The 25,258-nt window shown below is 43.0% G+C and overlaps 1 long non-coding RNA gene and 1 pseudogene across 1 annotated transcript; one reads left to right on the top strand and one right to left on the bottom strand.

Annotated features, from left to right (window-relative positions):
- Positions 1-1,841: 1,841 nt before the first annotated feature.
- On the bottom strand, positions 1,842-15,804 carry LOC147436316 (uncharacterized). Its single transcript, XR_015185178.1, has 3 exons — positions 15,063-15,804; positions 14,923-14,952; positions 1,842-2,041 (listed from the first exon to the last, which is right to left on the bottom strand). It is a non-coding gene; the product is annotated as an uncharacterized LOC147436316 (long non-coding RNA).
- On the top strand, positions 9,595-11,725 carry LOC147436317 (uncharacterized; annotated as a pseudogene).
- Positions 15,805-25,258: the final 9,454 nt, after the last annotated feature.

Consider the following 25,258-nt stretch of genomic DNA (forward strand, 5'->3'; position numbering starts at 1 on the left):
AAGAATTATCAAGGTAGAATAATAGATTCACCATACAAATTCAAGGACGACAAATATAATCGAAGTAACGACTGGTTGTCGAATGTCTTTAGATGATGAGTCAATGAATGCAATCGCTCATTGGTTTGAACAACGACATACCCAATTGAATCAACGATTGTCTGGCGAAGACTCCCAAAAGATCGATCAACAAAACGGAAGAAAACGGATACTTCTGAATTCACGGGACGATAGACTGAATCGAGGTGACAATTCTCTGTCGAAGCCTTCCCACAAGATAATCAATATAACAAAGTAAACTAACAATGTAGATTTAATGATGACAGATATAGCCGAAATAACAACTGTCTGTCAAACTTTCTGTAGAGGATGCATGAACGTAGAAGAGAAGAGACCGACTACGGAGATGAAACCACGAGATTTAAACCAAAATCAGATTCATTTTTTAAACTCTTCAAAAAGCAAGGGAGAAAAGCAAAAGAAAGTGTTCAGATAATGAGTCAACGAATGCAATCGGTCATTGGTTCGAACGACGACAGACCCAATCGAATCAACGATTGTCTGGCGAAGGCTCCTAAAAGATCGATCAACAAAATGAAAGAAAACGGGTACTTCTGAATTCAGGGAACGACAGATTGAATCAAAGAGACAATCCTCTATTGAAGCCTTCTCACAAGATAATCAATATAACAAAATAAACTCACAATGTAGATTTACGGATGGCAGATATAGCCGAAATACCGACTGCCTGTCAAACTTTATGTGGAAGATGCATGAACGTAGAAGAGAAGAGACTGACTACGGAAATGAAACCACGACGATTCAAACCAAAATCAAATTTATTTCTTAAAGACTCTTCAAAAAGCAAGGGAGAAAAGAAAAAGAAAGTGTCTTCAGATAATGAGTCAATAAATGCAATCGCTCGTTGGTTCGAACAACGACAGACTCAATCGAATCAATGGTTGTCTGGCAAAGACTCCCAAAAGATCGATCAACAAAGTGAAAGAAAATGGATACTTCTGAATTCAGGGGATGATAGATTGAATCGAAGTGACAATCCTCTGTCGAAATCTTTCCAAAGAACTACCAAGATAGAAAAATAGACTCATCATACAAATTCAAGGACGACAAATATAGTCAAAATAACGACTGTTTGTCGAAGTGTCTTCAGATGATGAGTCAATGGATGCAATCACTTATTGGTTTGAACAAGGACATACCCAATCGAATCAACGATTATCTGGCGAAGACTCCCCAAAAGATCGATCACAAACGAGTACTTTTGGATTCAGAGAACGATACACTGAATCGAAGTAACAATGCTTTGTCGAAGTCTTCCCACAGGGTAATCAATGTAATAAAATAATATCACAATATAGATTTATTGATGGTAGATATAGCCAAGATAACGGCTATCAGTCATAATTTTTGTAGACAATGAATGAACGCATAAGAGGAAAGACTGACTACGCAGATGAAATCATGACAATTTAAATCAAAACGAGATTCATTTTTTAAAGACTGTTCAAAAAACAAGGGAGAAAAAACAAAAGATAATCCACCGCATATAGATGAATCAGTAGAGTCTATAAAGGTGAGCGTTTCTTGGGTTTGACGATGTTAAACTTAACTTATATGTTGAAGTTTTCCTGAAAGTAAGGCCAATGAATTGGAAGACTTAATCACTTTCAGTATATATATCTTCTTCTTCCTTATGCAGGGAGACAACTTCCACAAAACTCTATTTTTTAATTAATGCCTACATTATTCAGATTAACGAATACTCAGACCATAACTCAATTATATATCACATCAATATTTGCATACACCAGAAAGACATCTTTAAAATGAAAAGTTAAAACTCATTTAAAGTCGGAAGCACAAGAATATTTTGCATGTAGCAATGTTGACATATCTAGCTTGTTTTGTACAACAGTAATACATCTGAAGACGGCATATCATATTTAACTTGAAAGTCAAGTGAGCAATGTTGTCACCCTGTAAATGTACACAGCGTTCTTTTTTTTCCCCCGTCTTAAAGCTACCACAGAAGACAATCATCGTATAAGTCCAATCAATCTGTAACTCATGTATTTTAGTTTCTCACAAACATTTTGAAGAAAACAAGTGTTCATGCAAATTGCAAACGACGAATTCTATGGAAAAAAAAAAAGATCTATCCATAATGAGCATGGCACAAATACACCGACAAGTAAGCCCAAAATAATAGAACTAGTCAAATCACACAAGAATTTGTCAAGCAAGGCAACAATTCACAACAAATTAAATCTCTAACGATTTCATAACAATACACACAGTCAATCAAACATTTGTGAAAAGTTGAAATATGTCACAACCCAAAGAACAAAAAGTCATATATGTTTTGTGTTGATTAATTACATATACACTTCTCTCTCTCTCTCTCTCTCTCTCTCTCTCTCTCTCTCTCTCTCTATTTGTGTTGCGCATTCAAAAAAGACTACTCTTTGTATTATATGTATTCTCATAATTACAAGTTTCTCTTAGCTAATAGCAATATTGCAACATGAAGGCAGTCCAACATCCCTCGGTGCAACAATAGCTTGTTGGGTTATTCTCACATGTCGATTTTGAGCTTACCAAGAGATTGTAATACATTACATCTCTTAAGAATGCCAGCAAAATCTCTTTTCTATGGACTTGTGGTCCTCAACACTGTGTTTGGACATGTTTGAGTGTCCTTTTCGAAGATATGGTCTTTGTCTTCATGAGACAATCAATTCCAATGCACATTGTTTTCTACTTTGCTTGGATGACCCTAAAGGAAGTCGTCGATTTGATCTCAAGAAACTTATCACATCTGAAGAGTCAACTATGGAGCCGGATCCAAGAGAGACTCGAAGTTTCTAATTGCACGAGCGTTCATAAAAGAAAGACAAAAGCAGAAGAATATTACTTCTTCGCTGCGTTTTGATACAGTATCACGCTAAACTTTCGACCCTTTCTACCTATCAATGTGGAAGGTGTCTAAAGATATCCAACTCCGAAGAGTCAACTATGGAGGCAGATCCAAGAGAGACTCGAAGATTCTAATTGCACAAGCGTTCACAAAAGAAAGACAAAAGTACAAGAATATTACTTCTTCACTACGTTTTGATACAGTATCACGCTGAATTTTTGACCCTTTCTACCTATCAATGTGCAAGGTCTCTAAAGATATGTAATTGTAGGCCTTTCCTTTCAATCTACCACTTTCTTCTACGTCCTTTAAACATCAGAGCCAATGAAATCAATTTGATGTTCGCCTTAGCAGAATCGGGAAGAAAAGTAGCATTGTCAAGGCCATTTTCTCACTCTTGCTAAGAGATGACGCCAAGCAAACTTGCTACTCGTCGTTGTCCGTAGCAATATTGCAGCATGAAGGTAATCCAACATTCCTCATTGTGATAGTAGCTTGTTGGGCTCTTCTCACATGTCGATTTTGAGGTTACCAAGAGATTGTAAGACATTAGATCTTTTAAGAATGCCAGCAAATTCTCTTTTCTATGCACTTGTGGTCCTCAATATTGTGTTTGGACATGTTATGAGTGTCCTTTTCGAGGATATGGCCTTCGTCTTTATGAGACGCTCAATTTCAATGCACATTGTTTTCTAATTTGCTTGGATGAACCTAAAGAAAGTCGTTGGCTTGATCTCGAGAAGCTTATCACATCCGAAGAGTCAACCATGGAGCCGGATCCAAGAGACTCGAAGTTTCTAATTGCACAAGCATTCACAAAATAAAGACAAAAGTAGAAGAGTATTACTTCTTCGCTGCGTTTTGATACAATATCACGCTGAACTTTCGACCCTTTCTACCTATCAATGTGCAAGGTGTCTAAAGATATCTAATTGTAGACCTTTCCTTTCAATCTACCACTTTATTCTACGTCCTTTAAACATCAGCGCTAATGAAATCAAGTTGATGTTCGCCTTAGCAGAATCGGGAAGAGAAGTAGCATTGTCAAGGCCATTTTCTCACTCTTGCTAAGAGATGACGCCAAGCAAAACTTGCTACTTGCCGCTGTCCATGAAACCAAAAGTGCGCAACTTGGGAAGGACTTATTTATCTCATTATAGGCAAGCTGATTGGTCAGGAAGACTGCTCATGGCAAGTTATTTTCTTTCAGACCATATCCAATTACATGATGCCGCCAAAACGTTTTCAATTGCACCTATTTATTTGGATTCAGCCTTCGTGATGGTAGGTTTATGCACCTATACCTAATCCTAGGCTGATCACACTAGGTTCGATGAGTATTGTAGCTTAAGCTTTGAATTGGACACATGCACATGTTTCACGAAAGGCATCTCAGTAGCGGTTACTTTCTCCAACATGCACCCAGAGTTGGGAGAAAGCAATTTGTTGAAATACGTTTGCCTGCGCTGCTTACAGAAAGGCAGTCACCTAGGACTGCAATAAGACAAGACATCACGGTCCTAAAAAAAAGAGAGTTTTTTCCTTGGAACTCGAACATGGCTGAAATAACGCATTCGTAGCACGCCTCCCAAAGCCAGATTGAGAAAATAACATGTCCACGTAGATGGTTTAGGAGCACTAGTAGCAAGTCTTCTGCAACGTTTTTAACAGAACTTGCGCTATGCTAATGGTTTCTGCTCCTAAATCGGTTCTAGGATCTTTTACGCAAGAGTAGCTCTAGCTTTTCTGTTCCATGCCGATAAGACTGTCCTGATGTTAGTCTGTACATCGTGTCAACCTCACTGTTTTCCACCTTCAATCCTTGTTGTCACTGAAGATTGGATTAGGTCTGCCTTTCCGATCTCTTTTCTGTAATCTCATGCTTCGGCATACAATTAAGGATCTGTTCGATCACTTCCTCTCTGAAACCAAGTGCCTTCATCACTGTACATCATCAATATCATCGAGATTTGCAATTTCAGCCCTTCATTTCTCTAACAGTGGGAATGCAGATTAGCCCCATATCTGTCTCCCGGCGTTCAAAAGAGTCGCAAAGAACACCGAAACAGCCCCGCAATTTCCTTGTCTTCAGAAATCACCGCAACGACATTCATCCTTCAAGTCAGTAGAGTCTCGACTCAAGGTATTACATTCATTGGTCAAGTCTGCCTGAGATATTGCATCTATGCACATTCTATTTACACAGAGTTTTTTCCTTGAAACTCGACACGAATGGAACAACGTATTTGTAGCACGCCTCCGAAAGCTAGATTGAGAAAGCAACATTTCCACGTGGACCGTTTAGGAGCACTAGTAGAGCAAGTCTTCTGTAGCGTTTTTACAAAACTTACAATCTGCTAATAGTTTCTGCTCTTGAATCGAGTTCAGGTTTTTTAATGCAAGAGCAGCCCTAGCTTTTCTGTTCCATGCCGATGAGGCAGTCCTAATGCTAGTCTGTACTCCGCATCAGTCTCACCGTTTTCCAGTTTCAACCCTTTCTGACACTGAAGATTGGATAGTTCTGTCTTTACGATTTAATCTGGTGCTTCAGCAAACAACAGAGGCTCTGTTCGGTCGCTTCCTCTCTGAAACCAAGTGCTTTCATCACTATCCATCGTCGACATCATCGCGATTTGCAATTTCAGCCCTTCTTTTATCTAACAATGGGAATGCAGATCAACACCATATCTATCTCCTGGTGTTCAAAAGAGTCGCAAAGAAGTCTGTCTCCTTGCGTTCAGAAGAGTCGCAAAGAACACCGAAACAGGCCCGCAGCTTCCTTGTTGTCAGAAATTACCGCAACGATATTCATCCTTCAAGTCAGTAAAGTCTTGACTCAAGGTATTACAGTCACTGATCGAGTCTATCTGAGATATTGCGTCTATGTACATTACATTTACAGAGAGTTTTTTCCTTGAATCTTGAACACGATTGAAACAACACATTTGTAGCACGCCATCAAAACAGCCCCAAGGTTGTCTTGTCTTCGGAAATCATTGTGGCGACATTCACGGATTGAATCTGTCTGAGATATTCCGTCCATGCACATTCCCTTCACCCCCATAAAACACTCATACAGGCGACAACACAGTTGCGAGGGAAGCCCTTTTCAAAGCTGACCCTTGGACAGGGGAGAGCAAATTCATGAAGAGACAATGAGACATGGGTTGTTGAAAAATCACATTGCTCGGGGCAATGCTGTCTTTGACATGTATGGAAAGGGCAGAGCTCTCTCAAAGATAAGAGGTCGTACTTGAAGAGCTTCCCCGTCAGGATCTCGTCTCTTGAAATGCGCTGATCACGGATCTTGCAACCCATGGCCAAGGCCAACTAACACTTAAGTCTTTTAATCGAATGGTGCTTCAGCAAACAACTGAAGCTCTGTTCGGTCACTCCCTCTCTGAAACCAAGTACTTTCGCCACTGTCCATCGTCGACATCATCAAGATTTGTTATTTCAGCCCTTCGTTTATCTAACAATGGAAATGTAGATCAGCCCCATGTCTATCTCCTAGTGTTCAAAAGAATCGCAAAGAACACCGAAACAGCCCCGTAACTTCCTTGTCATCAGAAATCACTACAACGACGTTCATCCTTCAAGTCAGCAGAGTCTCGACTAAAGGTATTGCATTCATTGAATGAGTCTGTCTGAGATATTGCGTCTGTGCACATTCCATTTCCAGAGAGCTTGTTCTTTGAAACTCGAATACGATTGCAACGACACATTTGTAGCATGCCTCCAAAAGCCAGATTGAGAAAGCAGTATTTCCACGTAGATGGTTTAGGAGCACTAGTAACAAGTCTTCTTCAACATTTTTTACAAAACTTACAGTCTACTAATGGGTTCTGCTTCTGAATCGAATCTAGCTTTTTTTACGCAAGAGCGGCCTTAGCTTAATGTTCCATGCCGATGAGGCAGTCTTAATGCTAATTTGTACACCATGTCAGCCTCATTGTTTTCTAGTTTCAACCCTTTCTGTCACAGAAGACTGGAGTAGTTCTGCCTTTACAATCTAATCCGGTGCTTTAGCAAACAATTGAGACATTGTTCGATCGCTCCCTCTCTGAAGCCAAGTGCTTTCATCACTATCCATCGTCGATATCGTCGACATTTGCAATTTCAGCCCTTCGTTTCTCTAACAATGGGAATGCACGTCAGCCTCATGTCTATCTCCTAGTATTCAAAAGAATCCCAAAGAAGACGGAAATAGCCCCACAACTTCCTTGTTGTTAGAAATCTCCGCAGCGACGTTCATCCTTCAAGTCAGCAGAGTCTGAAGTCAACCCTTTCTGCCACTGAAGACTGGATAGTTTTGCCTTTACGATTTAATCTCGTGCTTCAGCAAACAACAGAGGCTCTGTTCGGTCGCTTCCTCTCTGAAACCAAGTGCTTTCATCACTATCCATCGTCAACATCATCGCGATTTGCAATTTCAGCCCTTCGTTTTTCTAACAATGGGAATGCAGATCAATCCCATGTCTGTCTACTAGAGTTCAAAAGAGTCGCAAAGAACATCGACACAGCCCCGCAACTTCCTTGTTCTCAGAAACCACCGCAACGACATTCATCCTTCAAGTCAATAGATTCTTGACTCAAGGTATTACATTCACTGATCGAGTCTACGTGAGATATTGCGTCTACGTACATTCCATTTACAGAGAGTTTTTCCTTGAAACTCGAACATGATTGAAACAAAACATTTGTAGCACGCCATCAAAACAGCCCTAAGGTTGTCTCGTCTCCAAAAATCAGGTGCGACATTCACAAATTGAATCTGCTTGAGATATTCCATCTATGCACATTCGATTCACACCATAAAACACTCATACAGGCAACAACACAGTTGCGAGGGAAGCCCTTTTCAAAGCTGACCCTTGGATAGGGGGAAGAATATTTATGAAGAGACAGTGAGACATGAACTGCTGAAAAATCACATTGCTCTGGGCAATGCTGTCGTTGACATGTATGCGAAGGGCAGAGCTCTCTCAAAGATAGAGGTCGTACTTGAAGGGATTCCCCGTCGGGATCTCGTCTCTTGAAATGCGCTAACCATGGACCTTGCAGCCCATGGCCAAGGCCAGCTAGCACTTAAGTCTTTTAACTGAATGGTGCATCAGCAAACAATTGAGGCTCTGTTCGATCACTCCCTCTCTGAAACCAAGTACTTTCATCACTATTCGTCGACATCATCAAGATTTGCAATATCAGCCCTGCGTTTATCTAACAATGGGAATACAGATTAGCCCCATGTCTATCTCCTGGCATTCAAAAGAGTCACAAAGAACACCAAAACAGCCCCGCAACTTCCTTGTCGTCAGAAATCACTGCAACGACATTCATCCTTCAAGTCATTAGAATCTCGACTCAAGGTAATACATTCACTGATCGAGTCTGCCTGAGGTACTACGTCTACGCACATTCCATTTACAGAGAGTTTTTTCCTTCAAACTCAAACACGATTGAAACAACACATTTATAGCACGCCTCTGAAAGCCAGATTGAGAAAGCAGCATAGATTGAGAAAGCAGCATTTCCACGTACATGGTTTAGGAGCACTAGCAGCAGGCCTTTTTTAGCGTTTTTACAGAACTTACAGTGGTTTCTGCTCTTGAATCGAATCTAGGTTTTTTTACGCAAGAGCAGGCCTAGCTTTTCTGTTCCATGCCGATGAGGCAGTCCTAATGCTAATCTGTACACCGTGTCAGCCTCATCGTTTTCCAGTTTCAACCCTTTCTATCATAGAAGACTAGACTAGTTCTGCATTTACGATCTAATCCGGTGCTTCAGCAAATAGTTGAGACTCTGTTTGATCGCTCCCTCTCTGAAGCCAAGTGCTTTCATCACTATCCATCGTCGACATCATCGACATTTGTAATTTCAGCCCTTCGTTTCTCTAACAATGGGAATGCAGGTTAGCCTCATGTCTATCTCCTGGTGTTCAAAATAATCCCAATGAAGACCGAAACAGTCTCGCAACTTCCTTGTCGTCAGAAATCACCGCAACGACGTTCATCCTTCAAGCCAGCAGAGTCTCAAGTCAAGGTATTACATACCTATCCTTGTGCCATGAAAGCATGCGGCTGTAGTGGAGCTTTTGACAAAGGAAAACAGATTCACAATAGAATTGCAAGGGAAGAAATGCTGCAGAAACATACCGATTTTGGCAATGTTCTTGTAGACATGTATACCAAGCGGGATGCGGTTTTAAAGGCAGAATGTATGGTTGAAGCACTCCCTTTTCAAGACATAATAACTTGGGAAACACTTATGGCTGGTTATGTAGAAGATGAAGCATTGCTTTGTTTCGATTGCACGCATCGTGAGAGCATTCCTCCAGATGCACCGACTTTCACTTGCATTTTGAAAGCATGCGGACTTCTGAGTGCCCATGATAAGGAAGACGAAATTCATGAAAAGATTCCAGGGGAGAAGCTCGGTCAAAGGCAGAGACCGTACTTAAAGAGCTTCCCCGTCGGGATGTCGTCTCTTGAAATGCACTGATCACAGACCTTGCAGCTCACGGCCAAGACCAGCTAAGTCTTTTAGCCGAATGAAGCATGAGGGCATCATGCCAGATAACGTTACTTATCTTAGTGCCCTCAAAGCATGTGGAACAATAAGAGCTATTGCATATGTATGTACTCAGCAATGCTCTGATGGACATGTATACCAAATGTGGTGCCTTTGCAAAAGCAAGAGCTGTTCTTGAGGAACTCAGGTCTCGGGATGTTTCTTGGAATGTATTGATCACAGAATATGCATTACATGGTTAAGATGAGCAAGCGCTCCAGTGTTTTGAGCTTGTGCGGGTTGAGGGCATCTCTCCAAACTCGGTGCATCTAGACGCACTCCAAAGCAAGATTCATTCCCCAAATATGAGTCTGCTTCACCTGGCTATGACCTAGAGCAAGAAAGCTCTTTTCTAAGAGAGGAGCTCGCAAGGAGCAATTTAAGAATCTCCGACAATAGACATAGTACTCAGTCCTATGGCTCCGGATTTGGCCTGCTTCTCGAAGACAAGGCTACAAGGGCCAATATAAAAGGAGCTAATGAGTCTTACAAACCAGGTTCAGTCATGATGAATGATACAAGGGACAATGATGAAGTCGTCTCAGAAGACAACAAGGAACAGATATACAAAGCATCAAGATACAGCCCGCTTCGCAAGCAATTACATGAGCCTGATAAAACTAAGGAAGCATCATTAGCTCATCGTAAAGTGTCAGATTATCAGGAAGAAAACAATGACGACAGAACTGAAATCCTCATGCAACATCCAGATGAGATAAGCGACAGTGGCAGAGACTTTTTTTTTTTTGTCTATGTTGAAGACGATGATGCAGTCCTCTCTCAAAAAGAAGGCACATTAATAGCCTCAAGTGTGTCCAGAAACTCATCAAAAGCAGGCAAGTCTAGCAACACAAACTTGAGAGCGCCTGCAAGTTGAGAGTCAGGCTACCCTAGGAGAAACTCTCAAAGAGGCAATATGGAAAATGAGAATGTGAGTGTCCAACATGCTTGGGTAGAAAAAGTTGTTCAATAGTCTGTTGCTTCATCTCCCGACATTGCTGATGTCTTCAATGAGCATGGGTTTACTTCCACAGCCAAGGCAATTGCCGGAGAACCTGGCCGGCTTGCCATTCTAAACTATGCACAACAGTACTCTGGATCACGCTCTTCTTCAAAGAATGATGGCAATGTCACCCTGGATAATACAAACGACGGTTCGTGTCATCCAAGACACGAAGGGCGAGATGCTGCTGTTGATGAAAATGGGGGTTTAAAGAAAAAAGATACTGGCTACTTGTCTAACATGCCATCAAAGACGAGACACGTTGGGAATTCCCATGCAAGCTCTAAACTGCTTGCTCCAATTGCGAGCAGTGATGACAGAATCAATGCAGAAATACCAACTTTAGGCAGAGCACATGCACAAATTGATAGAGAAAGTTCAGGGTCATGTAATGCAGATGTTTCCAAGAGACCAGTTTTTGACGAAGGACTTCACTTACAAAAGTTCGCATAGAAGCAAGTATATTGAAAACACATCTGGAAGACATGAATTCTCATCAAATACCAAAACTCAAAAATTATTCTCCGATAAATACGGTCCATACTTTAATGCAATAACAAGAGAAGGGTAGCCAACTTACCCAAATCAGTTATCTCGAGAAAATAGTAAGAGGCACAGCTCAAGTGGACCTCATGATGAGTATCACAGTAATAATTGAGCACCATCTACAGGTGCTGGAGGCTGTGACAAAAAAGGAGCAGCAGGAGCACCCCAAATCGTAAATTATAATGATGGCAAACGTGATAGGATCAATGTAGGCACCAAAAGCCATTCCTTATGTAACAGAAATTCAGACCTCATTTAATCATGAGGAGGGTCTGGATTACACTGGAGAAAGGAAGGTAGGAACCTCAAGCTTACATAAAGATGCCTCTAATCAAGTCGAGAAAAACGATCACAAAAGAGTATTTTCAGCTGCAACTGTGAAGAACAATGACTATGCCACGGACAAGCAAACTGATCCAGCACTTCAAAATCAAGATACGTTGCACCAGAAGAATCTCTCAGGAGCACAAAAAAAGGCAGAACGAAGAACACCTTCAGCAGCCATTGATGGTTAGAAGAACCCTGCATCGAGTTCAGGCAAGATGGCATATCAAAACCAAGGAAAAAGTGTTGTTAACAAACTACCAGGTGCAAGATGGCACAAAGAGGAGCCCTCTGAAAAGATCACACTTCCTGTGGATGAATGGATAAGATGTGTATTCTCTTGAATGTATGCCCGTGGGTGTTAGGGCATCTTTGCTCTCAAGCTTACCCAAAGCCACAATGTTTGCTCTGTCCTAGTTCTGCACGTATCCCTATTATCAGCAAAATTGGCATGTCATGCTTTGGCTCTTCTCAACTAAATTGTTGAAATGAGAATTAATTATCACTTTCATTATGCGCATCTATAGCAGCCTATTACTTGGCTCTCCTGATGCAGGTGAAGGTTACTGCATCTATAGAGCAACTATCACTTTGCCTCCTGTGAAAACAATCATATAGGTCCGTGGCAATGAGGCTTTCTCTGGATGGCACCGACCAGTGCTCATACAGCCAATTACCAGCAGCAGCAGCAGCTCTATTGGAGCAATTCTCACAGCTTCAAGTCCTCTCTATTGTGGGCGCAATTGTTTCTGTCTAGGATCGTACCATGAAGCTGTGGTCATCGACCACCTCACAAGGTCACGACACACGATGCACTCCTTTCAACCACCCTCAAATGTTGCCACCCAGAGAGGTCAGAGAGTTCATAGCCTGTGTCTGTGTGTACGATGATTGCAGGTCACAACATTAGAAGAGGTCTACCTGTGAGTGTTTGGACACCAAACCAGTATCAATGTCAACATTGTTTTCCAAGACCCCATAGCATCCGAGAACCCCTCTGGATAGGAAGGTTTTGAATGACATTGTCGGAGAAAACATCATTTTGCCTACTGTGAAAATAGTCCGATAGCTTTCTCAAACGCCCTAGCCTACTCGAACATATATTTCAACCAATTTTCTGTATCAAACAGAAGGGTCTTCGAGCAGTTTTTGGGCTTTTGATATATAGACTTGTGTGAATGCATGTCTTGTGCACAACTGCCAGACATTCATGATGGAGGTGAAGGTAACTGCATCTATAGAGCAATCATCACGTTGCCTCCTCTGAAAGCAATCAAATAGCTTTGTGGCCCTATCTCTTTTGAGTCGAGCATGAAGTCTTTGAATGTATATGGGATTAGACTAAACTTCTTGCGTCTCGCATCGCTACCTCAACGGCTGTAAACTGATTGGCAGTAGGTTTCAACATTGGCATTGTAGGTGTTTACGCAGATTGTGATGCCAACAAGCATTTGTTAATTATTGACATCAGAGTCTTTCCTCAATCTAGGCATTGCTGCAAGGTCAATGTTACTAATAAGGTATTCCAGATGTTACAAGGCCATGTGAGTCTCCTTGGTCATGAAAGGAAAGTGAAGGTATGCCCTTCATAAAGCAAAAGCTGAAGTCATTACTAAAGTTTGGGCTCCAAGGTTTAACCCCAACCATTGCATCGATCCCATAGGGACACTTTCAGAGGCCAGCAAGTGCCAAGTATACAATGCACTATGACAGGAAATGAATGGAAGATAATACTTCATTTGAAGTACTAAGAAGCTACTGCATTCGAACGATGCGTAAACAAGATAATCTTGACGGGATGATTGATTCCATCGGCCCCAATAGATCCAAAATGTCCTCCACCTGGCTAGTAGAAACTGAAGACGATCGACAGTCCATTGCCATCAACGATGAATGACACAAAAATACAAATGATTCATAAGGTTTGGGCATAACTACTCAAATTGCAAATGGTCCAGTCTCATAATCTGCTGAACAAAATGCTGCAACAACTGTTAAAGGCCTTCTCCTTCATGCGAATGATTTTAAGTCCTTCGCAGACCCCTGAGCTGAATACACCATTGATTGAATTGCAAGCTAGCCACTCACAAGCAAGTCTAATCTTCACTTCATACAGAGGTTTTCCCACTTGCTTGGAAAATAAATTCAAACAATGAAGATGGCATATCAAAACCAAGGAAAAAGTGTTGTTAACAAACTACCAGGTGCAAGATGGAATAAAGAGGAGCCCTCTGAAAAGATCACACTACAGGACAAAGAAGAGAGATTCTGGAGGTTGCAAGCAACCTATACCAGACAACAAGAACCTCCAAAACGGTGCGAACTGCACACAAAGAACAGTCATAAAGACAATAGAAACCCTTTATAGCCTGTAAAGGACCCTGATTTGGTGAAACACCCAATGTCTTTGGGCAAGAAGCCACAAGGCCTTCAGGAAGAGGGCGACCTACTGCTTCAGGCTACAAGCCTTATGTGCGAAAACAAGAAGTTTGCAGTGAAGAACGCATGTTCCCATCAAAACTGTATGATCATGATCAATGTCAGCATGTGATGCATCACAACAGGCAGGATACATGGCCAGCAAGAAGACAACAACCACAAAACAAAAGTATACGTCCAAAAGCCAGCCCATTTGCAGTCGATGCTCCTAGACATGTAAAAGAGAATGCATTTGCTGGTAGCACAAATCGTCAGGATAAGGCACATCCAGAATGGCAAGAGAAAGACAGACTCCATGCAATAGACCTAGTCGAACGACACGACCACTGTTGAATAGCATATCACTTCACATCAACATGAACCCCTATGACTTCCATGACGGCAAATTCAGTCGATTCGACGGCCGTTTGCCGATAGAAAACGCCAAGGTTTCAGACGGCTTTACACAATCTTGCCAATAAGAGTAAAACTTTTCATCAAGCTAGCAATCACAAGGCACGAAGTCTAGCATAACTCACTTATCTTGAAATTACCAAGGAAGCATCAAAGCAACAGAGATTGCAATTGCTCAAGCTTGACCCCAAGCTTAACATACTATTAAACACCATCAAATTCCACGAGGGTACAAGCCAACAAAGAAAACGAATAATGGTCAATTTTATTAAAAAACAAGCCACACTGCATCAAGAAATGCACAAATGCCTCTTCCCATATCTGCTTGCTTGAAGGCTTCATATCCGAGAGAGAGAGAGAGAGAGAGAGAGAGAGAGAGAGAGAGAGAGAGACGAAAAAATACACTACAATATCTCATCACTAGTTATTAACAATACACCAAACAAGCAGCAATGGAGAAGAATCACATCATTCCAGAGGTCTTCACGAATGCTTGAGAGAGTCGAGTGAGAACAAAGGTGAAGCTACAACAGTAAACTGTAATACAGTTCGTTCATTAATAGACTATTACAAAAGAATACAGTCAACAATCAAATGCAAAAAACAGTAACAACGATATTCTTTTTGCAGAGCCTACAGGATGGACGGACATGGGGAGAGAGAGAGAGAGAGAGAGAGAGAGAGAGAGAGAGAGAGAGCAGGAACTAACCTGCAAGAGATTTTCCGCTAAGACTCACCACTGCAAAACAAAGAGACACAAACCACGTAAAACTACTTCCTCCAGACCTTCTAAAGAGATACACAAATAGGCAGCACGCCAAAAGCACGTGGAAAAGGCTGTGCACCCACCAGTTTGAGACAGAAGAAAACCAAAGCTTCTAAACAGAGCCTCATCCACGCACGGCATGGCTCGAGGTATCAGAAAAAGGCTGCGCTTAAGAAAACAAGGCGCCAACAGCCTACCAATTTGCCCAATTAAATGAGTTAACTTCAATAACTAATGAATAGATGCCACGTGCTTGGTCCCAAAATTGGGCCAAACGCTAAGGCTGCTGCATGGCAGGCCAAAAAAGAAACCCCTCTTCTGTCCACATGTTCGATGGGGAAGGTGTTGTGTCCACGAGAGAGAGAGAGAGAGAGAGAGAGAGAGAGAGTGTCCGGAGGCGATGGGGAAAGCGTTGTCTCGCATGTCAGACTCACAGATCCAAGGAGCAGGAAACGCTCTCTCTCTCTCTCTCTCTCTCTCTCACTCACTCACTCACAGGTGGACACTTCTTTGTCTGTAGGTGTTGCAAGTGTGCAGGCATCAAGATAGGGGCTACATTGTCGATGGAAAGTGGACTTTTAAATCAATATTTTCTCCCAGAGTCCAACCAGAGGGCAGAGCACGGCTGCAAGTGGTGAAGGGTAATATAGGCGAAGGTGAAGCAGAAGCAGAGGGCAGCAAAGGCAAGGGGCGAGCTAATTCTACACCAGGGTACAAATGGTATCAAACAAGCCAAATCACGAGAGAATATGTACAGGGCTTAATGAAATTATGTTGAAATGTTCAGACGGCTTTTCGACCAAGGAGCTGACAAGCTAATGGCGAGTGGGTACCATCATCCTCAACAGTGAACACCACCCAACTGCAAAAGGGAGGAAAGTGCTGCAAGAATAGAGGCTAGATTTGGCCCTAGCTTAACCGGGAAAGAGGCCATTATGTTCACTCCGTAGACAACGTCCTCCTTTCCACTCCCTCTCAAAGGGTGCGCACATGAAGATTTACCAGTAACGAATTCTCTGCAGCTGAAAATTTAGCGCACTGCCGCCAAGCCCTCTTCGCGCACACAATCTACTCATCTCCATGGAATACGCTCTCCCTCCCCTTCGCTTTTTGCGAGATTGGTGGGCCGCAGCGGCTAACTACATCCCAAGCCCTACTTTCACGGGTTTGCCGCAGCGGGATGAAGATTCTTGCCACATTGTTCTCTCTTGCCGCTGCGGTTCAAGATGAGCTCCATGTGCGCACCTCTTCAAAGAGCACATACCCCGTGTCACTCGCCCCATAAGTTTCCCTGAATCCAATACTCCAAACCATCTTTAGCAACCCCATCACCAACCAATGTAACCCATGGTGAAGTTGAGTACTGAAGACGCCCTACAATAATAATCAGTTATGGTTATTACCACAGCTACACGATCCATTGTCATTCACGAACAATTTTTTAGTTACCAGCATCTTCAACCATGGCTAGCTTTTTGAGACCCCCGAGCACATCCTTACTTGAGAGCCTTGGAGAAGCCATAAAAGATCTTCTTGTTCGTTCGAAAGGGAGGTATGCAAGTCATGTTGGACAAGGTGGGATGTGCAAGGCAAGGCACATGCACCATGTACGTCAAGGTCTTCAGACTCCCCCCCCCCCCCCCCCCCCCCCCCTCCTCGTTTATAATTGATACGAGGTCCAAGTCGCGGGATCGACGGCAGGGGCGAGTTCACGGCAGGGGCCCGTGTTTTGGGCCGTCGAAACTCCGCAGTAGGGGGGGGGGGGGGGGGGGGGCAGGGTTTATGTACAGCTGCAATTGCATTACCTGCAGTGATGCACGATAGGCGGGTTGGATAGAACTGAGGAGTGTGGCGGGGGAGGTCTAGGGTTCAAGGCACGACGGCCAGCTGGGAACCGTAACTTTTTGTTCGCGTAGATCTTTAATCGACGGTGCCGTCGATCCCTCGAGTTGGCCCCGTGTCCTTTATGGACGAGCCCCCCCCCCCCCGTGTGTGTGTGTGTGTGTGTGGAGTGACCCGAGCAGTAGCTATTTCTAAACAAGCAAGTCTGATGGTGTCTTTATTCTATGCACTACCCAGATCGGGGCAGTTCTCTCTCTCTCTCTCTCTCTCTCTCTCTCTCTCTCTCTCTCTCTCTCTCTCTCTCTCTCAAGTGTGGTAAATGGCCCGAGCATGTAGCCTCCAATCATGATGTGAATCATTTGTACCTACGTCTAGACTTCAAACGAGCACTTATATATGCTGATATGGTGGACCAAATGTTAAGCATGATAGAGCATCAAGAGAGCCCAACATTAGAATGCAAGTGGAAAGTTTTCAAAGAATTAATTTTCTCTTGTGCGAAGGAATTCTTTTCGGTGAAACACGTGTCTTACAAAAGGTCTAAGAAGGGTAGCACCAAGAAGAAATGGTTTGACATGGAATGTAGTCAAGCCCGAAAACACTTGCTAAGATTCGATGCAAGCAAAGACAAAGAAGTTTACTTGGAATGTTCACACACATACAAAGCACTTGTTCAAAAGAAGAGGAGAAGGTAAAAAAGTCAAAAAACAACTTCTTTTAGCACAAGAGAAAGCACATGCATGTGGCAAGTTTTGACAAAATCTAAAAGCCAAGCGCGCTGAGAGCTTTGGTGACTTGACTCTTGAGGATATGTATATGCATTGCAAGAACCTCTATGAGCAACCCAATGTTGATTAGATGGAGTGTTGTAGCTCCCTTCCGTTCTTGTCTCCCTTCTTTACCATTGAAGATGTATGTCGCACGCTTGAGAATCTTGCTACTCGCAAGGCAGGGAACCTTCAAGGTGTCAAGGCTGAAATGATTAAATGGACAAGCAAGAAAACACGATATTGGATACGCGATATGTTTAACCTTGCACTTCAGCATGCATGCATCATGATTGGAGTGCAAATTGGATCAAACCTTTGCACAAAAGAGGAGATGTAAACAATGTGAACAACTATCGCATTATAATGGTTGGTTCTTTGATGGCAAAGTTATTTGGATGTATCATGGAAATGAAGATAAGTGAGTGGGCTGAAAAGAATGGCAAATGTGCGCTTGGCCAAGCAGGTTTTCGAAAGCATCATAGCACTATTGATCACCTTGTCACTCTTCCAGTTCTTATGGAAGCGTCTTGATTGAAAGGAAAAAAGTTGTATTGTTGCTTTGTGGATTTCAAGAAAGCTTTTGACATGGTACCACGAGAAAATCTTTGGAGACGTATGCAAAGCCTTCAAGTGCCGAGAGAATTTATGCATGCAGTCTACCAAAAAGTGATATGTCGATTACGTATGGGAGATGGAATTTCAGAATTTTTTGCAAGCACCATTGGTGTCAAACAAGAATGCCCACTTTTCCCAACCCTCTTTGGGCTACTCATTGTTGATGAATTGAATGCATGGTTCTTGATTTTATGCAGCAAGAAGGCATGGAAGAGGTTAAGATCGAAAATGCGGTGATCATGCTTTTGCTTTATGCCGATGATGTTGTGCTCTTGGCACATACCTTAGAAGATGCACAAAAGCTTATGAGTGTCTTGGAACACTTTTGCATACATAGCGAGCTGATCATGAATGGATCCAAAACCAAGGTTATGCTTATAAAGACCCTCAATGATGAAAATCCATGCATTGTATACAACAATGAGCAACTTGAAGTGGTAGATCACTTCGAGTACCTTGGCCTTGAGGTTCCATCCAATCATAAATGGAAGGATTGTGCAATGCGTCGATTGGAAGCCGGAAAGAGGGCTTATTATGCATTTGAGAACATGTACAATGCTGGAGAGATCAAGTGTTGGGCTCTCAAAAAGTACCTCTTGTTGAGATGTCGAGCTCTACATCTTGAGCTGGCATCCACTACGGGTCTTGGCCGCTTACGACATTTACTCACTGGCGTGTTAGGTGACCGACACGGAGGATCTCTGCCAGTGATTCTACAGCTGGACTACACTTATAGTGCCAGCCTAGTACGCTTCTAGCAAGTTCACACTTAGTGACCGCATGTACATATGTGCTACTTTTCAGGTTTAGCACTTAGTCATTTTGTACTCTCTTTTCTGTGAAGAAGAAGAAGAAGCTTTCCATCTTTGTGTGCTTTGTGCTTGTCTTGTGTAGCTCTCTTGCATCCTCATTCTTTACATGGTATCAGAGCCTGGTGCAGGCAAGAGAGGCTAAGAGAGCAAGAGCATCACAATCCCTTCGTTCGCAATCCACGACCAGATGTTGAACAGTTTTTCGTACAAGTTTCTGAACAGGTCTCCAAAGTGCAGTACATAGAGATTTACTGTACAAGTACAGTGGTTGTATGTACGCTTGATTGTGGACACTCGTTGAGTGTAGGAAGCGTTACAGGTACCACGATAGCAGGTTCAGCAGATTTGCAGGTTTTTACAGATTGCAGCTATTTTGTCTTAGTGCTTCAAGATGTCTAACGGTTTCAGTCAGATTGTCACTGAGAAGCTTGAGAAAAATAACTACCCTGCATGGAAGTTCAGAATAACAAATTTCCTAAAAGGAAAAGGTTATTGGGACTATGTAGAAGGAGACAATGAAAAGGAACCAGAGATTCCCGAGGCAAATGCTACAGTAGAATAAAGGAAAGCTTTGAGGGACTGGCAACAAGGCCAGAGCAAAGTGATGTATTGGCTGTCTATGAGCATCACAGATGGCATGATGGGCTATCTACAGGATGTTGAAACCCCCGCCATTGCATGGAAAAACTTAGGCAGAGTGTTCGAGGTGAACACCAAGGCCAGGAAGCTTCAACTATGTCGGAGCTAAATCAGGTTAAGAGGAACAACCTCTCCATCAATGATTATGCTTTGAAGATCAAGAGTATCATTGAGGCTCTTGGATCTATTAAAGTCTCAGTGGAAGATGATGACATTGTCCGTGCATGCTTGGATGGTCTAGGAGATGAGTATGTACATTTCAGGTTTTCCATGAATACAAGAGACGACATCCCCGTGTTCCAAGATTTGATTTCTATGCTTATTCTTGAGGAGAAGAACCTTGACACATCTTCTTCTCATGGAAGAAATAATTCTGAACAGGCCTTCTATTTTAACTCCAACAGAGGTAGAGGTAGAGGTCGTGGTCGAGGCCCAAGGGGTTGCAGGGGCCAATTTCTGGAAGGTCAATCAAATCAAAACAATACAGGTGGCAGGGGAAACCAGTCTCAAGGCAGAGGGAGTCAAAGAGGTCGTGGTGCAGGATCAAGCAGGCAGCAACATACTCCAGATAGCAGAGAATGTGGGACTTGTGGTGAAAGAGGTCACATATCACGTGACTGTCCAAAGGGAAAAGCAAGTGGAAAGAGAGAACAGGGCAACTATGCATCTACTAGTAGAGATGCAGATGACAGCAAAAACGAGCGCATGTTTGTTATGCAGCATGTAATGAATACAATGACTGCAAAGAATTCCACCCAAGATGATGTTTGGTATGTGGATTCAGGTGCCTCTAATCACATGACGTCTCGTGGAGAGTGGTTTAGAGATATGCGCAAACCAGATGTGTCAGGCTATGTGCAGACAGGAGATGACACAGCTCACCCCATTGCTCATGTAGGGGACATACCCCTAAATACAAAGAGTGGGAAATCAAAGTACTTAGCAGATGTACTTCATGTCCCAAACATTACAAAGAATCTTGTTTCTGTTGGACAAATGGTTGAGCAGGGTTTGCAGGTTCGCTTCAATCCGAATGGCTGTTATGTAGAAGATTTCCAGAATGGCTGTAAGCTCATCACAGAGGGCAAATGTGTGGGTAGAATGTTTACGCTGAATGTAGACATGCCTGAGGTAAAAGCTGCATTATTTGCACAGGACACAGGTGTTGTGGCTGATGTTGACATTTGGCACAAACGCATTGGCCATGTCAATGAGCAGAGATTGCGCAGCATGCAATCAAAACAGATTGTAAAAGGTTTGTCCAAATTCAAGGTGGATGGAATGCATAAAGTGTGTGCAGCATGCCAGTTTGGAAAACAGTCAAAGGGCTCATTTCCACATGAGCGCAATGTATGTAAAAAGCCACTTGAGGTGGTGCACACAGATGTTTGGGGTCCAACTGATACTGCAAGTATACATGGTTGCAGGTATTATGTCTCTTTCATTGATGACCATACAAGGAAAGTATGGGTCTACTTCATGCGTAACAAAAGTGAAGTGTTTGGTCACTTTCAGGACTTCAAAGTCATGATTGAGAAGGAGACAGATATGCGAATCAAGACATTGAGGTCAGATGGAGGGGGAGAGTACTTCTCCAATGATTTTTTAGATTTCTGCGAATGCATGGTATACGCAGGCAGTTTACATGCAGATATACTCCACAACAGAATGGGATCGCAGAAAGGGAAAACAGGCGCATTGCAGAGGTGCACGTGCATTGATGAATGAGAAGAACATGCCTCATCATTTTTGGGCTGAAGCTATAAATACAGCTGTGTACATTATGAACAGGACACCTACAGCTGCGGTGCATGATGTAACGCCTGAGGAAAAGTTTACAGGTACAAAGCCTGATTTGGCACACTTGAAAGTGTTTGGATGCATAGCTTACGTGCATGTACCAGATGAGTTGCGTAGGAAATTGGATCCTAAAGCAGAGAAATGTATTCTTGTGGGATATTCCCTTGAACAAAAGGGGTACAGGTGCTACAATCCTACTACATGAGAATTACGAGTGAGCAGAGATGTAGTCTTTGATGAGATGAGCAGCTGGTACAGTAATGCACATGGCACTATTGGGACTGATGTAAAAGATGATATGGTTGTACAAAATGTGAGGCCACAGTCACAGGTTTTGAGTGGACCACAAGAGTCCTCTTCTCGTGGCTCTATTGAGAAGCCATGGAATGGTAGACTACGTACGCAGGTTACTCCACCAGCAGGTACAGGGAATGTATCACGAAAAGGAAAGGAAAAGGTTGATGAACCTCCCTTTATGGCTGATGCATCATCAGGTTTTTCACATGTAGACATGGATTCAGATGGTTCAGAACAAAGTCTTGATGAGGAATTTGGAATTCCGGCTGTCAGGACACCTGGTGTAAGGAAAGTACAAGAAGATGTTAGAGGGAAAAGGAGTGACCCAGGACCGCGCAGATCTAATAGAGTTAGAAATCCAGTTCAGAAATTGACTTATGATGGGTATCTAGCGCATCACCAAGCCTACATGGGTAAGGTGATACAGGATGTGGAGCCCACATGTTTTGAGGATGCAGTTGGAAATGTGCATTGGGATGATGCAATGAATGAAGAGATGGCTGCATTGGAAGCAAACGACACATGGGAGTTGGTGCCATTGCCAAGTGGCAAGAAAGCTATTGGCTGTAAATGGGTGTATAAAACCAAGCATAAGGCTGATGGTAACATTGAGCGTCACAAGGCAAGGCTGGTGGCAAAGGGTTATGCACAGACATATGGCATAGACTATGAGGAGACCTTTGCTCCAGTGGCAAAGATGACGACTGTGAGAGCGGTCATAGCAGTGGCTGCATCTAGAGGATGGATTATGCATCAAATGGATGTAAAGAATGCCTTCTTGAATGGTGAGTTGCAAGAGGAAGTGTATATGGATCAGCCACCTGGTTATGTCGATCCAGGTTACCCAGATTATGTATGTAGGCTTCTCAAAGCTTTGTATGGTTTGAAGCAGGGCTCTAGAGCATGGTATGACAAGATTGCCAAGTATCTTGTCAGTATTGGTTTTAGGAGAGCTCATGCTGATCATTCACTCTATGTACGTGAGAGTGATGTGGGGATTGTGGTCATTACCATATATGTAGATGACCTTATTATTGTGGGTGACAATGCTATGGAGATTGACCATGTGAAGGGTCTTCTCAAACAGGAGTTTGAAATGAAAGATTTGGGCGAGTTGCGCTACTTTCTTGGCATTGAGGTGATCAGGAATCCAGAGGGTGTATGGCTCTCACAGAGACAGTATGCTTTGGACATGTTGTCAAAGTATGGTATGGCTGATTGTAAGCCAATTTCTATTCCCTTGGATGTGAATGCAAAGCTGAGTGCAGAGAAGGGTGATGTTGTTGAGGATGTCAAGATGTACAGGAAGATTGTGGGTAGTCTAATCTACTTGACTATCACGAGGCCAGACTTGAGCTACACAGTAGGCTTGGAGAGTCAGTTCATGCAGCTTCCGAGGAAGCCACATTTGGATGGAGTACGACGCACACTTAGGTATGTGCAAGGGACTCTTGACTACTCATTGTTCTATGCAGCATATGTGCCATCAGCATTGTATGGGTATATAGATGCAGATTGGGCAGGTAGCATTGTTGATAGGAGATCTACGAGTGGCTTCATGTTCTCTTTTGGGAGTGCTGCTGTTACTTGGAGCAGCAAAAAGCAGCCTACGGTTGCTTTATAGAGCACAGAGTCCGAGTACAGAGGTGCAGCAGTTGCGGCGTGCGAGGTAGCTTGGCTACGCACATTACTTGAGGACTTGGGAGTGCAGGTGGACCAGCAGATTGTCATCCATTGTGACAACCTCAGCAACATGCAGTTGGCTAGGAACCCAGTGTTCCATGCCAGGACCAAGCACATAGAGGTCCATTACCACTACGTTCGAGAGCGAGTGTTGGCGGGTGACATCGACTTGGTCTACGTTAGCACAGAGGAGCAGATAGCGGATATCTTTACCAAGGCCCTCGGAGCTGAGAAGCTTCGACGTTTCCGGACTATGCTTGGACTCTGCGACATACAGAGCTCGAGGGGGAGTGTTGAGATGTCGAGCTCTACATCTTGAGCTGGCATCCACTACGGGTCTTGGCTGCTTACGGCATTTACTCACTGGCGCGTTAGGTGACCGACACGGAGGATCTCTGCCAGTGATTCTACAGCTGGACTACACTTATAGTGCCAGCCTAGTACGCTTCTAGCGAGTTCACACTTAGTGACCACATGTACATATGTGCTACTTTTCAGGTTTAGCACTTAGTCATTTTGTACTCTCTTTTCTGTGAAGAAGAAGAAGAAGCTTTCCATCTTTGTGTGCTTTGTGCTTGCCTTGTGTAGCTCTCTTGCATCCTCATTCTTTACACCTCTTTGACACATTGGTGACACTGGTGCTTCTTTATGGAGTGGAGGTGTGGGGTGGAAGTATCGGGAAGTCTACTTGGAAAGAGTTTGAGAATGTCCAAAAGCGTTTTCTCACCAAGCTCCAAGTCAAGACACAAACACCCTATATGCTCTTACTTCTTGAGTCCGGATTGCTTCACATTGAGGTCTTGGGCATGCAAAGGGTTTGTGGAGTACATGCTTAAGACACAACGTAGCCCTTTGCATCGACTTCTTAGAATCACATATGAAGCAAGTCAAAAGGTCCAAAAGACATGCAAGAGCAAAATACTAAGTTCGGGGTGGATGCTTGACATCAAGAAATGGTTTGGAAGATGGGATGCATGTCACTTGGTCAAGGATGCGTCGATCGACTCCCAAGTTAATGAGGCCTTCTTACAACGCCAATGTATCACGGCTTGGGAGAAATCCAGAGGTTATTGCTTCAGCCATTACACCACAGACGTTGCCCCAAACTACAAATCTCTCTTCTTCTCCGAACGAGGTAATCGAACCCATCCCTACATCCTTGAGTGTTACGAGACTGAGCACCCTCCTGTTGTAGTGGTTAACTGCAATTGGGATAGCTGGGCGTAATGGTTAATTATGTGCTGTCTATTTATTTTACTAATTGAGTTGATGATGATTTTGTAGAGTGGAATGCGGGGAGTTGATGAAGAGGCGACGGCAATTATTCTTGGCCATTTTATAGTTGCATAGTATCTTAGAATCTCATTTCAATAAGCCACTATGGCTCTGTAAATATTTGTAGTGGGAACTCCCCTTATGGGTCATGCAAGAACTAATGAGCTTCACTCATTTACAAAAGTGAAGTGGTTGTAAAAGAGGGGCCTCAATTTTTGGCACCTCAAACTCAAAAATAATATATTAAATACCAACTCCACAAGAGAGGTGCCGTGGAGTTTGGGGCTAGATTTAGGTCTTTCTCTTGCAGATTCTCTTCTCTACTCTCTTAAGCTATGGTTATTTTGCTGTGTACTCTCTAATCTAGTCTCCATCTCTTACACATCTCTTACACCTCCTTACAAGCTTGTTTATATCAATTCTCTGTTTACTGTGTGTGTGTGTCATAGTCTAGGTGAGTGTGTGTGCTTGGAAATTGGAAGATAGAGCAAGTACAAGACCTGTGTTATCGATCTCATGGTCTAGAGATTGAAGGTCAAAGTCCGC

The sequence above is a fragment of the Adiantum capillus-veneris genome, chromosome 18 (assembly GCF_014529385.1).
Source record: "Adiantum capillus-veneris isolate H3 chromosome 18, ASM1452938v2, whole genome shotgun sequence".
Classification (NCBI taxonomy): domain Eukaryota; kingdom Viridiplantae; phylum Streptophyta; class Polypodiopsida; order Polypodiales; family Pteridaceae; genus Adiantum; species Adiantum capillus-veneris.